The sequence below is a fragment of the Paramisgurnus dabryanus genome, chromosome 18, assembly GCF_030506205.2.
Source record: "Paramisgurnus dabryanus chromosome 18, PD_genome_1.1, whole genome shotgun sequence".
Classification (NCBI taxonomy): domain Eukaryota; kingdom Metazoa; phylum Chordata; class Actinopteri; order Cypriniformes; family Cobitidae; genus Paramisgurnus; species Paramisgurnus dabryanus.
The window spans coordinates 34,384,853-34,400,803 of record NC_133354.1 but is presented as its reverse complement, the minus strand read 5'-3'; positions in this window follow the sequence as shown (position 1 = coordinate 34,400,803).

The window sequence follows — 15,951 nt, the reverse complement described above, 5'->3', positions numbered from 1 at the left end:
AGAAGCATTCATTAATCTCTCAAAGAATAAGTGCATCTCTTTGGGGCAGTCTTGTTGGTGTTTGTTCATCAATTGTTGTTCCTCTTTGTGTCTTTTTTCAACTCCCACTTCAGACAGTAGTAGGTACTGTTCCACTTAAAGATTTTGCGTTCTTCTCATTTTCATTCCTGTAAATACTATTTGAGAATATATGCTGTACTTTGTTTAAATTTAGAAAAGGCAGTAAACAGCTACATTTCCGTGTTGTGCTGTAAAAGTGTGAAAACCGATTTTAAAATATGATGAGTCATTCCAAGGATATTAACACAGCAATCAAAACTTGATGAGCTCAGAAGGACCCAAAAGTGTGAACGACCACTGAAGAGCCAGGGGCACACGGACATACTTAAATGGCTGTTGTTAAACAGCTAGCCTCAGACCAGCTAGATCTACCAGAAAGCAACACATTTCTCCTGTCTCTGTCCATTGCTGCTAAAGATTTCAATTGTTTTAAGCTGACAATAATGTTACTATCAGTACCCTTGCAATTGCATTGACTTGTCTGTTGTATTCAGTAAGTGCTATTTGTTGGGGTAGTTTTAAGTGACCTATGCTGCAAAAGAAAAGACTTAAAGAACTCCATGCTGACTTCCTTGAGCAATGCTCATTCAAGCAGCGGTAACTATCAGTACCTTTGCAATGGCACTGACTTGTCTGTTGTATTCAGTAAGTGCTATTTGTTGGGGTAGTTTTATGTGACCTATGCTGCTAATGAGAAGACCTTTCGGGAACTCCATGCTGACTTATTCGAGCAATGCTCATTCAATCAGAGGATAAAACACAGTAAGATTACTTCAAATGGCAGCATTGATAGGTCAAATATTCATAACTGCTTCTCTTTGGGGTAGTTTTAATTGTGTAGTGAACTGCAGGCAAGACCCCACATCTTTCCTGTGGTATTTCTTTCACACGAGCTCCAACACCCTACTTGCAATAAAATGCATGCTTAAATGAGAACAAGCTGATATTTGCTCCAACTTTAACATTATCCTTCCATCTTGATAAGAAAGTGCTATCAAGTTGGGGTAATTTTTTGCTGACTGACTTCGTGGCCTTGGTTTATTGTTCTTTATGTCCATATCCTACTCTGGATTTCTACAAAGAGAAGCATTCATTAATCTCCCAAAAAACAAGTGCATCTCTTTGGGGCAGTCTTGTTGGTGTTTGTTCATCAATTGTTGTTCCTCTTTGTGTCTTTTTTCAACTCCCACTTCAGACAGTAGTAGGTACTGTTCCACTTAAAGATTTTGCGTTCCTCTCATTTTTATTCTTGTAAATACTATTTGAGAATATATGCTGTACTTTGTTTAAATTTAGAAAAGGCAGTAAACAGCTACATTTCCGTGTTGTGCTGTAAAAGTGTGAAAACCCATTTTAAAATATGATGAGTCATTCCAAGGATATTAACGCAGCAATCAAACCTTGATGAGCTCAGAAGGACCCAAAAGTGTGAACGACCACTGAAGAGCCAAGGGCACACGGACATACTTAAATGGCTGTTGTTAAACAGCTAGCCTCAGACCAGCTAGATCTACCAGAAAGCAACACATTTCTCCTGTCTCTGTCTGTAAGTGAAGTCCATTGCTGCTAAATATTTCATTCGTTTTTAGCCCCCAAAGCTGTTACTATCAGTACCTTTGCAATGGCACTGACTTGTGTTGTATTCAGTAAGTGCTATTTGTTGGGTTAGTTTTAAGTGACCTATGCTGCAAAAGAGAAGACTTTTCAGGAGCTCCATGCTGACTTCCTTGAGCAATGCTCATTCAAGCAGAGGATACAACACAGTAAGATTACTTCAAATGGCAGCATTGATTGGTCAAATATTCATAAGTGCTTCTCTTTGGGGTAGTTTTAATTGTGTAGTGAACTGCAGGCAAGACCCCACATCTTTCCTGTGGTATTTCTTTCACACGAGCTCCAACAACCTACTTGCAATAAAATGCATGCTTAAATGAGAACAAGCTGATATTTGCTCAAACTTTAGCATTATCCTTCCATCTTGATTAGAAAGTGCTATCAAGTTGGGGTAATTTTTTGCTGACTGACTTCGTGGCCTTGGTTTATTGTTCTTTATGTCCATATCCTCCTCTGGATGTCTACAAAGAGAAGCATTCATTAATCTCTCAAAGAATAAGTGCATCTCTTTGGGGCAGTCTTGTTGGTGTTTGTTCATCAATTGTTGTTCCTCTTTGTGTCTTTTTTCAACTCCCACTTCAGACAGTAGTAGGTACTGTTACACTTAAAGATTTTGCGTTCCTCTCATTTTCATTCTTGTAAATACTGTTTGAGAATATATGCTGTACTTTGTTTAAATTTAGAAAAGGCAGTGAACAGCTAAATTTCCGTGTTGTGCTGTAAAAGTGTGAAAACCCATTTTAAAATATGATGAGTCATTCCAAGGATATTAACACAGCAATCAAACCTTGATGAGCTCAGAAGGACCCAAAAGTGTGAACGACCACTGAAGAGCCAAGGGCACACGGACATACTTAAATGGCTGTTGTTAAACAGCTAGCCTCAGACCAGCTAGATCTACCAGAAAGCAACACATTTCTCCTGTCTCTGTCTGTAAGTGAAGTCCATTGCTGCTAAATATTTCATTCGTTTTTAGCCCCCAAAGCTGTTACTATCAGTACCTTTGCAATGGCACTGACTTGTGTTGTATTCAGTAAGTGCTATTTGTTGGGTTAGTTTTAAGTGACCTATGCTGCAAAAGAGAAGACTTTTCAGGAGCTCCATGCTGACTTCCTTGAGCAATGCTCATTCAAGCAGAGGATACAACACAGTAAGATTACTTCAAATGGCAGCATTGATTGGTCAAATATTCATAAGTGCTTCTCTTTGGGGTAGTTTTAATTGTGTAGTGAACTGCAGGCAAGACACCACATCTTTCCTGTGGTATTTCTTTCACACGAGCTCCAACAACCTACTTGCAATAAAATGCATGCTTAAATGAGAACAAGCTGATATTTGCTCAAACTTTAGCATTATCCTTCCATCTTGATTAGAAAGTGCTATCAAGTTGGGGTAATTTTTTGCTGACTGACTTCGTGGCCTTGGTTTATTGTTCTTTATGTCCATATCCTCCTCTGGATGTCTACAAAGAGAAGCATTCATTAATCTCTCAAAGAATAAGTGCATCTCTTTGGGGCAGTCTTGTTGGTGTTTGTTCATCAATTGTTGTTCCTCTTTGTGTCTTTTTTCAACTCCCACTTCAGACAGTAGTAGGTACTGTTACACTTAAAGATTTTGCGTTCCTCTCATTTTCATTCTTGTAAATACTGTTTGAGAATATATGCTGTACTTTGTTTAAATTTAGAAAAGGCAGTGAACAGCTAAATTTCCGTGTTGTGCTGTAAAAGTGTGAAAACCCATTTCAAAATATGATGAGTCGTTCCAAGTATATTAACACAGCAATCAAAACTTGATGAGCTCAGAAGGACCCATAAGTGTGAACGATCACTGAAGAGCCAGGGGCACACGGACATACTTAAATGGCTGTTGTTAAACAGCTAGCCTCAGACCAGCTAGATCTACCAGAAAGCAGCACATTTCTCCTGTCTCTGTCTGTAAGTGAAGTCCATTGCTGCTAAATATTTCATTCGTTTTTAGCCCCCAAAGCTGTTACTATCAGTACCTTTGCAATGGCACTGACTTGTGTTGTATTCAGTAAGTGCTATTTGTTGGGGTAGTTTTAAGTGACCCATGCTGCAAAAGAGAAGACTTTTCAGGAGCTCCATGCTGACTTCCTTGAGTAATGCTCATTCAAGCAGAAGATGCAACACAGTAAGATTACTTCAAATGGCAGCATTGATTGGTCAAATATTCATAAGTGCTTCTCTTTGGGGTAGTTTTAATTGTGTAGTGAACTGCAGGCAAGACCCCACATCTTTCCTGTGGTATTTCTTTCACACAAGCTCCAACAACCTACTTGCAATAAAATGCATGCTTAAATGAGAACAAGCTGATATTTGCTCCAACTTAAGCATTATCTTTCCATCTTGATTAGAAAGTGCTATCAAGTTGGGGTAATTTTTTGCTGACTGACTTCGTGGCCTTGGTTTATTGTTCTTTATGTCCATATCCTCCTCTGGATTTCTACAAAGAGAAGCATTCATTAATCTCTCAAAGAATAAGTGCATCTCTTTGGGGCAGTCTTGTTGGTGTTTGTTCATCAATTGTTGTTCCTCTTTGTGTCTTTTTTCAACTCCCACTTCAGACAGTAGTAGGTACTGTTCCACTTAAAGATTTTGCGTTCCTCTCATTTTCATTCTTGTGAATACTATTTGAGAATATATGCTGTACTTTGTTTAAATTTAGAAAAGGCAGTAAACAGCTAAATTTCCACGTTGTGCTGTAAAAGTGTGAAAACCGATTTTAAAATATGATGAGTCATTCCAAGGATATTAACACAGCAATCAAAACTTGATGAGCTCAGAAGGACCCAAAAGTGTGAACGACCACTGAAGAGCCAGGGGCACACGGACATACTTAAATGGCTGTTGTTAAACAGCTAGCCTCAGACCAGCTAGATCTACCAGAAAGCAACACATTTCTCCTGTCTCTGTCTGTAAGTGAAGTCCATTGCTGCTAAATATTTCATTCGTTTTTAGCCCCCAAAGCTGTTACTATCAGTACCTTTGCAATGGCACTGACTTGTGTTGTATTCAGTAAGTGCTATTTGTTGGGTTAGTTTTAAGTGACCTATGCTGCAAAAGAGAAGACTTTTCAGGAGCTCCATGCTGACTTCCTTGAGCAATGCTCATTCAAGCAGAGGATACAACACAGTAAGATTACTTCAAATGGCAGCATTGATTGGTCAAATATTCATAAGTGCTTCTCTTTGGGGTAGTTTTAATTGTGTAGTGAACTGCAGGCAAGACCCCACATCTTTCCTGTGGTATTTCTTTCACACGAGCTCCAACAACCTACTTGCAATAAAATGCATGCTTAAATGAGAACAAGCTGATATTTGCTCAAACTTTAGCATTATCCTTCCATCTTGATTAGAAAGTGCTATCAAGTTGGGGTAATTTTTTGCTGACTGACTTCGTGGCCTTGGTTTATTGTTCTTTATGTCCATATCCTCCTCTGGATGTCTACAAAGAGAAGCATTCATTAATCTCTCAAAGAATAAGTGCATCTCTTTGGGGCAGTCTTGTTGGTGTTTGTTCATCAATTGTTGTTCCTCTTTGTGTCTTTTTTCAACTCCCACTTCAGACAGTAGTAGGTACTGTTCCACTTAAAGATTTTGCGTTCCTCTCATTTTCATTCTTGTAAATACTGTTTGAGAATATATGCTGTACTTTGTTTAAATTTAGAAAAGGCAGTGAACAGCTAAATTTCCGTGTTGTGCTGTAAAAGTGTGAAAACCCATTTCAAAATATGATGAGTCGTTCCAAGTATATTAACACAGCAATCAAAACTTGATGAGCTCAGAAGGACCCATAAGTGTGAACGATCACTGAAGAGCCAGGGGCACACGGACATACTTAAATGGCTGTTGTTAAACAGCTAGCCTCAGACCAGCTAGATCTACCAGAAAGCAGCACATTTCTCCTGTCTCTGTCTGTAAGTGAAGTCCATTGCTGCTAAATATTTCATTCGTTTTTAGCCCCCAAAGCTGTTACTATCAGTACCTTTGCAATGGCACTGACTTGTGTTGTATTCAGTAAGTGCTATTTGTTGGGGTAGTTTTAAGTGACCCATGCTGCAAAAGAGAAGACTTTTCAGGAGCTCCATGCTGACTTCCTTGAGTAATGCTCATTCAAGCAGAAGATGCAACACAGTAAGATTACTTCAAATGGCAGCATTGATTGGTCAAATATTCATAAGTGCTTCTCTTTGGGGTAGTTTTAATTGTGTAGTGAACTGCAGGCAAGACCCCACATCTTTCCTGTGGTATTTCTTTCACACGAGCTCCAACACCCTACTTGCAATAAAATGCATGCTTAAATGAGAACAAGCTGATATTTGCTCCAACTTTAGCATTATCCTTCCATCTTGATAAGAAAGTGCTATCAAGTTGGGGTAATTTTTTGCTGACTGACTTCGTGGCCTTGGTTTATTGTTCTTTATGTCCATATCCTACTCTGGATTTCTACAAGGAGAAGCATTCATTAATCTCTCAAAGAATAAGTGCATCTCTTTGGGGCAGTCTTGTTGGTGTTTGTTCATCAGTTGTTGTTCCTCTTTGTGTCTTTTTTCAACTCCCACTTCAGACAGTAGTAGGTACTGTTCCACTTAAAGATTTTGCGTTCCTCTCATTTTCATTCTTGTGAATACTATTTGAGAATATATGCTGTACTTTGTTTAAATTTAGAAAAGGCAGTAAACAGCTAAATTTCCACGTTGTGCTGTAAAAGTGTGAAAACCGATTTTAAAATATGATGAGTCATTCCAAGGATATTAACACAGCAATCAAAACTTGATGAGCTCAGAAGGACCCAAAAGTGTGAACGACCACTGAAGAGCCAGGGGCACACGGACATACTTAAATGGCTGTTGTTAAACAGCTAGCCTCAGACCAGCTAAATCTACCAGAAAGCAACACATTTCTCCTGTCTCTGTCCATTACTGCTAGAGATTTCAATTGTTTTTAGCTGAAAATAATGTTACTATCAGTACCCTTGCAATTGCACTGACTTGTCTGTTGTATTCAGTAAGTGCTATTTGTTGGGGTAGTTTTAAGTGACCTATGCTGCAAAAGAGAAGACTTAAAGAACTCCATGCTGACTTCCTTGAGCAATGCTCATTCAAGCAGCGGTCACTATCAGTACCTTTGCAATAGCACTGACTTGTCTGTTGTATTCAGTAAGTGCTATTTGTTGGGGTAGTTTTAAGTGACCTATGCTGCCAAAGAGAAGACTTTTCAGGAGCTCCATGCTGACTTCCTTGAGTAATGCTCATTCAAGCAGAGGATACAACACAGTAAGATTACTTCAAATGGCAGCATTGATTGGTCAAATATTCATAAGTGCTTCTCTTTGGGGTAGTTTTAATTGTGTAGTGAACTGCAGGCAAGACCCCACATCTTTCCTGTGGTATTTCTTTCACACAAGCTCCAACAACCTACTTGCAATAAAATGCATGCTTAAATGAGAACAAGCTGATATTTGCTCCAACTTTAGCATTATCTTTCCATCTTGATTAGAAAGTGCTATCAAGTTGGGGTAATTTTTTGCTGACTGACTTCGTGGCCTTGGTTTATTGTTCTTTATGTCCATATCCTACTCTGGATTTCTACAAAGAGAAGCATTCATTAATCTCTCAAAGAATAAGTGCATCTCTTTGGGGCAGTCTTGTTGGTGTTTGTTCATCAATTGTTGTTCCTCTTTGTGTCTTTTTTCAACTCCCACTTCAGACAGTAGTAGGTACTGTTCCACTTAAAGATTTTGCGTTCCTCTCATTTTCATTCTTGTGAATACTATTTGAGAATATATGCTGTACTTTGTTTAAATTTAGAAAAGGCAGTAAACAGCTAAATTTCCACGTTGTGCTGTAAAAGTGTGAAAACCGATTTTAAAATATGATGAGTCATTCCAAGGATATTAACACAGCAATCAAAACTTGATGAGCTCAGAAGGACCCAAAAGTGTGAACGACCACTGAAGAGCCAGGGGCACACGGACATACTTAAATGGCTGTTGTTAAACAGCTAGCCTCAGACCAGCTAGATCTACCAGAAAGCAACACATTTCTCCTGTCTCTGTCCATTGCTGCTAAAGATTTCAATTGTTTTTAGCTGAAAATAATGTTACTATCAGTACCCTTGCAATTGCATTGACTTGTCTGTTGTATTCAGTAAGTGCTATTTGTTGGGGTAGTTTTAAGTGACCTATGCTGCAAAAGAAAAGACTTAAAGAACTCCATGCTGACTTCCTTGAGCAATGCTCATTCAAGCAGCGGTAACTATCAGTACCTTTGCAATGGCACTGACTTGTCTGTTGTATTCAGTAAGTGCTATTTGTTGGGGTAGTTTTATGTGACCTATGCTGCTAATGAGAAGACCTTTCGGGAACTCCATGCTGACTTATTCGAGCAATGCTCATTCAATCAGAGGATAAAACACAGTAAGATTACTTCAAATGGCAGCATTGATAGGTCAAATATTCATAACTGCTTCTCTTTGGGGTAGTTTTAATTGTGTAGTGAACTGCAGGCAAGACCCCACATCTTTCCTGTGGTATTTCTTTCACACGAGCTCCAACACCCTACTTGCAATAAAATGCATGCTTAAATGAGAACAAGCTGATATTTGCTCCAACTTTAACATTATCCTTCCATCTTGATAAGAAAGTGCTATCAAGTTGGGGTAATTTTTTGCTGACTGACTTCGTGGCCTTGGTTTATTGTTCTTTATGTCCATATCCTACTCTGGATTTCTACAAAGAGAAGCATTCATTAATCTCCCAAAAAACAAGTGCATCTCTTTGGGGCAGTCTTGTTGGTGTTTGTTCATCAATTGTTGTTCCTCTTTGTGTCTTTTTTCAACTCCCACTTCAGACAGTAGTAGGTACTGTTCCACTTAAAGATTTTGCGTTCCTCTCATTTTTATTCTTGTAAATACTATTTGAGAATATATGCTGTACTTTGTTTAAATTTAGAAAAGGCAGTAAACAGCTACATTTCCGTGTTGTGCTGTAAAAGTGTGAAAACCCATTTTAAAATATGATGAGTCATTCCAAGGATATTAACACAGCAATCAAACCTTGATGAGCTCAGAAGGACCCAAAAGTGTGAACGACCACTGAAGAGCCAAGGGCACACGGACATACTTAAATGGCTGTTGTTAAACAGCTAGCCTCAGACCAGCTAGATCTACCAGAAAGCAACACATTTCTCCTGTCTCTGTCTGTAAGTGAAGTCCATTGCTGCTAAATATTTCATTCGTTTTTAGCCCCCAAAGCTGTTACTATCAGTACCTTTGCAATGGCACTGACTTGTGTTGTATTCAGTAAGTGCTATTTGTTGGGTTAGTTTTAAGTGACCTATGCTGCAAAAGAGAAGACTTTCAGGAGCTCCATGCTGACTTCCTTGAGCAATGCTCATTCAAGCAGAGGATACAACACAGTAAGATTACTTCAAATGGCAGCATTGATTGGTCAAATATTCATAAGTGCTTCTCTTTGGGGTAGTTTTAATTGTGTAGTGAACTGCAGGCAAGACCCCACATCTTTCCTGTGGTATTTCTTTCACACGAGCTCCAACAACCTACTTGCAATAAAATGCATGCTTAAATGAGAACAAGCTGATATTTGCTCAAACTTTAGCATTATCCTTCCATCTTGATTAGAAAGTGCTATCAAGTTGGGGTAATTTTTTGCTGACTGACTTCGTGGCCTTGGTTTATTGTTCTTTATGTCCATATCCTCCTCTGGATGTCTACAAAGAGAAGCATTCATTAATCTCTCAAAGAATAAGTGCATCTCTTTGGGGCAGTCTTGTTGGTGTTTGTTCATCAATTGTTGTTCCTCTTTGTGTCTTTTTTCAACTCCCACTTCAGACAGTAGTAGGTACTGTTACACTTAAAGATTTTGCGTTCCTCTCATTTTCATTCTTGTAAATACTGTTTGAGAATATATGCTGTACTTTGTTTAAATTTAGAAAAGGCAGTGAACAGCTAAATTTCCGTGTTGTGCTGTAAAAGTGTGAAAACCCATTTTAAAATATGATGAGTCATTCCAAGGATATTAACACAGCAATCAAACCTTGATGAGCTCAGAAGGACCCAAAAGTGTGAACGACCACTGAAGAGCCAAGGGCACACGGACATACTTAAATGGCTGTTGTTAAACAGCTAGCCTCAGACCAGCTAGATCTACCAGAAAGCAACACATTTCTCCTGTCTCTGTCTGTAAGTGAAGTCCATTGCTGCTAAATATTTCATTCGTTTTTAGCCCCCAAAGCTGTTACTATCAGTACCTTACTATCAGCCGCTACTTCCTGCTTCGCTACTGTTCGGACGCTTTTACTTGCGCTCTGTGCTTTGCGCTTTTGCTTTTTCGCTTTTATCTTTTGATTCAACTACCAGCAGTTCAGCACAGTGCTCAAACTAAACAATTGGGCACTCACACTAAAACTACAAATTCCTGGAACTATATTGATATTTGGAACATTCAACAACTTGGGGAATTTGTCAAAGCGGTCTACCAGTCTGCTATTGCCGGCAGCTGACAATCCTAAAACAGGACAACACAGCTGCCCACACTCAAACAGAAGAAAAGAAGAAAGAATGCCTTCTTCTGGATCTAAATCCACCTGCTGCTCAAATTGCCACAGACTTTTACAAAAGATTGCAGTTCTCGAAACAAAGTTACTTGTGGCGCTGCCGACCCTGCCAGAACATACAGCGGAGCTTCATCGTGGTCCTTCTCAACATAAAGCTGGTGAGTCCTGTGAACCTAATGCTTTTAAACAGGTCATAGTGAGCTCAGAGAAACCTAAAGAAATTGAGGACACAAACCGATGGCATAAACAGGGTGCGAGACCCAAAAGTGCTCAAGACATTAGACTGTCACGAGTGTCACAAATTGCTGCATTAGCATCATCTACCCCAGATATGGGTACAACTCGAGTAGCCAATATTGGTATTCTACCACCCCCTGTACGGCTTGAAAATAGATTTGAAGCACTAATGAGTTTGGGTGAAGAATCCCCAAATGTTAATGGACACAGATCACGTCAGCCAGTAGCTTACAGAGCTAACAGACGCTCAACATCATATAGGCAGCGGCGCTCCGCTCAGACAGCAGCCGAGCCAAACACGCTGATAGTGGGTGACAATATTATCAGAAACTTTGAAAGCAAGGCTACCCGTACATACTGTTTTCCTCGGGCAACGGTTTCTGATGTTAACAAGGAACTTTGCAACATTCTGATGAAACATAAGTCTGTCAGTCGGATTGTCATACATGTGGGAAAGAATGATATTCGGAAAGAGCAGTCTGAGCTCCTTAAGGGGGATTTCAATGAACTTTTTGAAACACTTACAAGACTGAAAGTTCAATTTTTCATCAGTGGACCTCTTCCAGCCCGAGGAACAAATATGTTTTCTCGTCTACTAAGCTTAAATTCATGGCTGCAAAAAACCTGCACCATGAGAGGACTGAATTACATTGACAACTTCAATATCTTCTGGAGTCAAAGGCAACTTTTTAACACAGATGGTATCCACCCAAACAAACTAGGTGCTAGGTTGCTTAAAGACAATATCTTTTTCTCCATGCATCATCCATCAGCTGAGTGTGCCAGTCCACTACTGAACAGCGGAAATGACCACAGGATTTTACACCAGCACCTGGATGGACATTCAGATGACAAGGATAAAACTCTGCAGTCACAACTACTGTTCACAGACACAGCTCAGGCTGAGCCCTGCCCACAGAACTCGCTACAGCTGGATTGTGAATCAACACCCAAGGACGTTTCTGTTGATAATGACCAGAGGAATGATAACACTCCCTCTCAGCCTTCAGGAACACCAGAATCACAGCTGATGTCGTCACACTCTCTCTCCCTCTCTCCAACATCACCACTTCTGGGATTTTCAGAGAAAATGGAGAAACTGGTATCTGCTGGAACAAAGCTCTCCCACTCTATTGCTGCGAGTCCCCAAATATCAACCAAGAAACGGCGGGCTCCTCAACCACCAAAGCCTTCGGGCCCAGCCCGCCCTCCCCCTCCATCTCAGAGAGCACTCCGACCTCTGCCTCAACGTCAGGGATCACACCAGCCCTCATCTGCAAACAGCACTGGTAACTGATGTGTGTTGGGTTCCCGCTACGTCAGCAGTAACAATCATAAATATTTTAAGAACAAGCGGGCGCCCGATGTCCCTTTAGCTTTCCCTATCTCTGTCCTGACATGTGATAGAAAGATGAAGGCCGTCTCCAGCCGCACAGCAATTCTATCTAATCTACTGCCTATTATACGTCATTCTAAGATTGATACAGTTCCAAAACCAGTTACTGTTAAGTTAGCACTTCTGAACATCCGTTCACTAAAGAACAAATCCTTTTTAGTTAATGATCTTATCACCACTAACAACCTGGACTTTATGTTTCTTAATGAAACTTGGTTAGATGACAGCTGCAGTGCTACAGTCCTCAATGAATCAGCCCCACCCAACTTTACCTTTATAAGTGTATGTAGAGCTGTTAGAAGGGGTGGAGGAATAGCTGCTTTATTCAAAGATGCCTTTCAATGCAAGCAAGTGTTACTTGGTGATTACCAGTCTTTTGAATATTTGTGTATTGCTCTAAAAGGTACACCACGCATTCTGTTTACAATTATTTATAGACCTCCCAAATACACCTCAGCATTTGTTGATGAATTCACAGAACTTTTGTCAACAATTTCCTCTGAATTTGATTATTTTGTTATTGCTGGAGATTTCAATATTCATATAGACAATTCAGAAAACAATACTGCGATTGAACTGTTAAATGTTTTAAACACTTTTGATCTGACCCAGCACGTGCAAGGTCCTACACACAATCGGGGACACACTCTTGATCTGCTCATTAGCAAGGGTCTAAACATTTCATCCACTGTAATCAAGGATGAAGCGCTATCTGACCATTTCTGTGTTTACTTTGATTTATTGATCTGTCCTGCCACTGATGCTAGATCTGTCTATATCAAAAAAAGGTTCATAAATGAGAACACCAGTGAGGTATTTATGAATGCTATGTCAATTTTGCCAAACATATCCGCAGACTCTGTTGATGTTCTCCTTGAAAACTTTAACATAAAAGTTAAAGATGCTATTGATGACATAGCTCCAGTAAAGGTCAGGGTGATCACTGGCAGACGTAAAGCACCCTGGAGAAACACAACAGCAGTACAGCACATGAAAAGAACATGCAGAAAAGCTGAACGTATGTGGCGGAAAACAAAACTTGAAGTACATTATAGCATCTATAAGGACAGTCTTCGTGCTTTCAATGTAGAACTAGGCACAGCTAGACAGACCTTCTTCTCCAATATTATAAATAACAACATAAACCACACTCGCACTCTTTTTGCTACTGTAGAGAGACTAACAAACCCCCCTAATCAAGTTCCTAGTGAAATGCTCTCTGACAACAAATGCAATGAGTTTGCTAAGTTTTTCTCCGAGAAGATCAGTAATATCAGAATGGCAATCAATACGACCTCAAATTGTACTGTGGTCAGTCAGATATCATTGCAACAACCTCAGAAATTAGCCATTCTCTCAGAATTTGACATAATTGATATAAAAACCTTGGAAGAAACAGTACAACATCTTAAAGCATCAACTTGCAGCCTTGACACTCTCCCCACATCTTTTCTCAAAAAGGTGCTTAACTGCTTAGAAACTGACCTCTTAAAAATAGTAAACACCTCTCTGATCACAGGCACTTTTCCAGAGTCATTAAAAACAGCAGTTGTAAAGCCTCTCCTAAAAAAGAGTAACCTAGACAAAACCATACTTGGCAACTACAGACCTATCTCAAATCTTCCGTTTATAAGCAAGATCGTTGAAAAGGTTGTTTTCAATCAGCTGAACAAATTCTTAAACTCAAATGGCTATCTGGACAACTTTCAATCTGGTTTCCGTCAGCATCACAGCACAGAGACAGTGCTCATAAAGATAATAAATGATATTCGCTTAAACTCTGATTCAGGTAAAATATCAGTGCTGGTGCTACTAGATCTTAGTGCTGCCTTTGACACAGTAGATCACACCATACTCTTACATAGACTGGAAAACTGGGTAGGGCTCTCTGGGATGGTTCTCAAATGGTTTAAAACATACCTACAAGGAAGAGGTTACTATGTGAACATAGGTAACCATAAATCTGAGTGGACATCCATGACATGTGGAGTCCCACAGGGTTCAATTCTTGCACCCCTTCTGTTTAATTTGTATATGCTCCCACTTGGTCAAATAATGAAAAAGAACCAAATTGCTTACCACAGCTATGCAGATGACACCCAGATATACTTAGCCCTGTCACCCAATGACTACAGCCCCATTGACTCTCTATGTAAATGCATTGATGAAATTAACTGTTGGATGCGTCAAAACTTCCTCCAGTTAAACAAAGACAAAACCGAAGTCATTGTATTTGGAAATAAAGATGAAACTCTCAAAGTTAACACATACCTTGACTCTAGGGGTCTAAAGACACAAAATAAAGTCAGAAATCTTGGTGTAATTTTAGAGTCTGACCTTAATTTCAGTAGTCACGTGAAAGCGATAAGCAAATCAGCTTACTACCATCTCAGAAATATTGCCAGAATTAGATGTTTTGTCTCAAGACAGGACTTAGAGAAACTTGTTCATGCTTTCATCACCAGCAGGGTGGATTACTGCAATGGACTCCTTACTGGGATCCCCAAAAAGACCATTAGACAGCTGCAGCTCATACAGAACGCTGCTGCCAGAATTCTGACCAGAACCAAAAAATCTGAGCACATCACTCCAGTCCTCAGGTCCTTACACTGGCTTCCTGTTACATTTAGAATAGACTTTAAAGTATTGTTACTCGTTTATAAATCACTTCATGGCTTAGGACCCAAATACATGACAGATATGCTAACTGAATATAAACCTAACAGATTACTCAGATCATTAGGATCAGGTCAGTTAGAAATACCAAGGGTTCACTCAAAACAAGGTGCGTCAGCATTTAGCTTTTATGCCACCTCTAGCTGGAATCAACTTCCAGAAGAGATCAGATGTGCTTCAACAGTAAACACTTTTAAATCTAGATTAAAAACACATCTGTTTAACTCTGCATTTACTGAATGAGCACTGTGCTGCTTCACACTGACTGCACCTTTAACTCAAGTCACTTTTACTCCCGTTTTATTCTTTTTAACATTTTAAACTGTTTTATTAAAATCACATTTATTTTCTTTAATTGTTATTTTAAATTCTCATGTATCTTTGTCTTTATTGTGATCTTATCGTGTAAATCTTATTTTTACATTTTCTTTTTTATATATTGTTTTCTCATTTCTGTGTAAAGCACTTTGAATGACCTCTGTGTATGAAATGTGCTATACAAATAAACTTGCCTTGCCTTGCCTTGCCTTTGCAATGGCACTGACTTGTGTTGTATTCAGTAAGTGCTATTTGTTGGGTTAGTTTTAAGTGACCTATGCTGCAAAAGAGAAGACTTTTCAGGAGCTCCATGCTGACTTCCTTGAGCAATGCTCATTCAAGCAGAGGATACAACACAGTAAGATTACTTCAAATGGCAGCATTGATTGGTCAAATATTCATAAGTGCTTCTCTTTGGGGTAGTTTTAATTGTGTAGTGAACTGCAGGCAAGACCCCACATCTTTCCTGTGGTATTTCTTTCACACGAGCTCCAACAACCTACTTGCAATAAAATGCATGCTTAAATGAGAACAAGCTGATATTTGCTCAAACTTTAGCATTATCCTTCCATCTTGATTAGAAAGTGCTATCAAGTTGGGGTAATTTTTTGCTGACTGACTTCGTGGCCTTGGTTTATTGTTCTTTATGTCCATATCCTCCTCTGGATGTCTACAAAGAGAAGCATTCATTAATCTCTCAAAGAATAAGTGCATCTCTTTGGGGCAGTCTTGTTGGTGTTTGTTCATCAATTGTTGTTCCTCTTTGTGTCTTTTTTCAACTCCCACTTCAGACAGTAGTAGGTACTGTTACACTTAAAGATTTTGCGTTCCTCTCATTTTCATTCTTGTAAATACTGTTTGAGAATATATGCTGTACTTTGTTTAAATTTAGAAAAGGCAGTGAACAGCTAAATTTCCGTGTTGTGCTGTAAAAGTGTGAAAACCCATTTTAAAATATGATGAGTCATTCCAAGGATATTAACACAGCAATCAAACCTTGATGAGCTCAGAAGGACCCAAAAGTGTGAACGACCACTGAAGAGCCAAGGGCACAC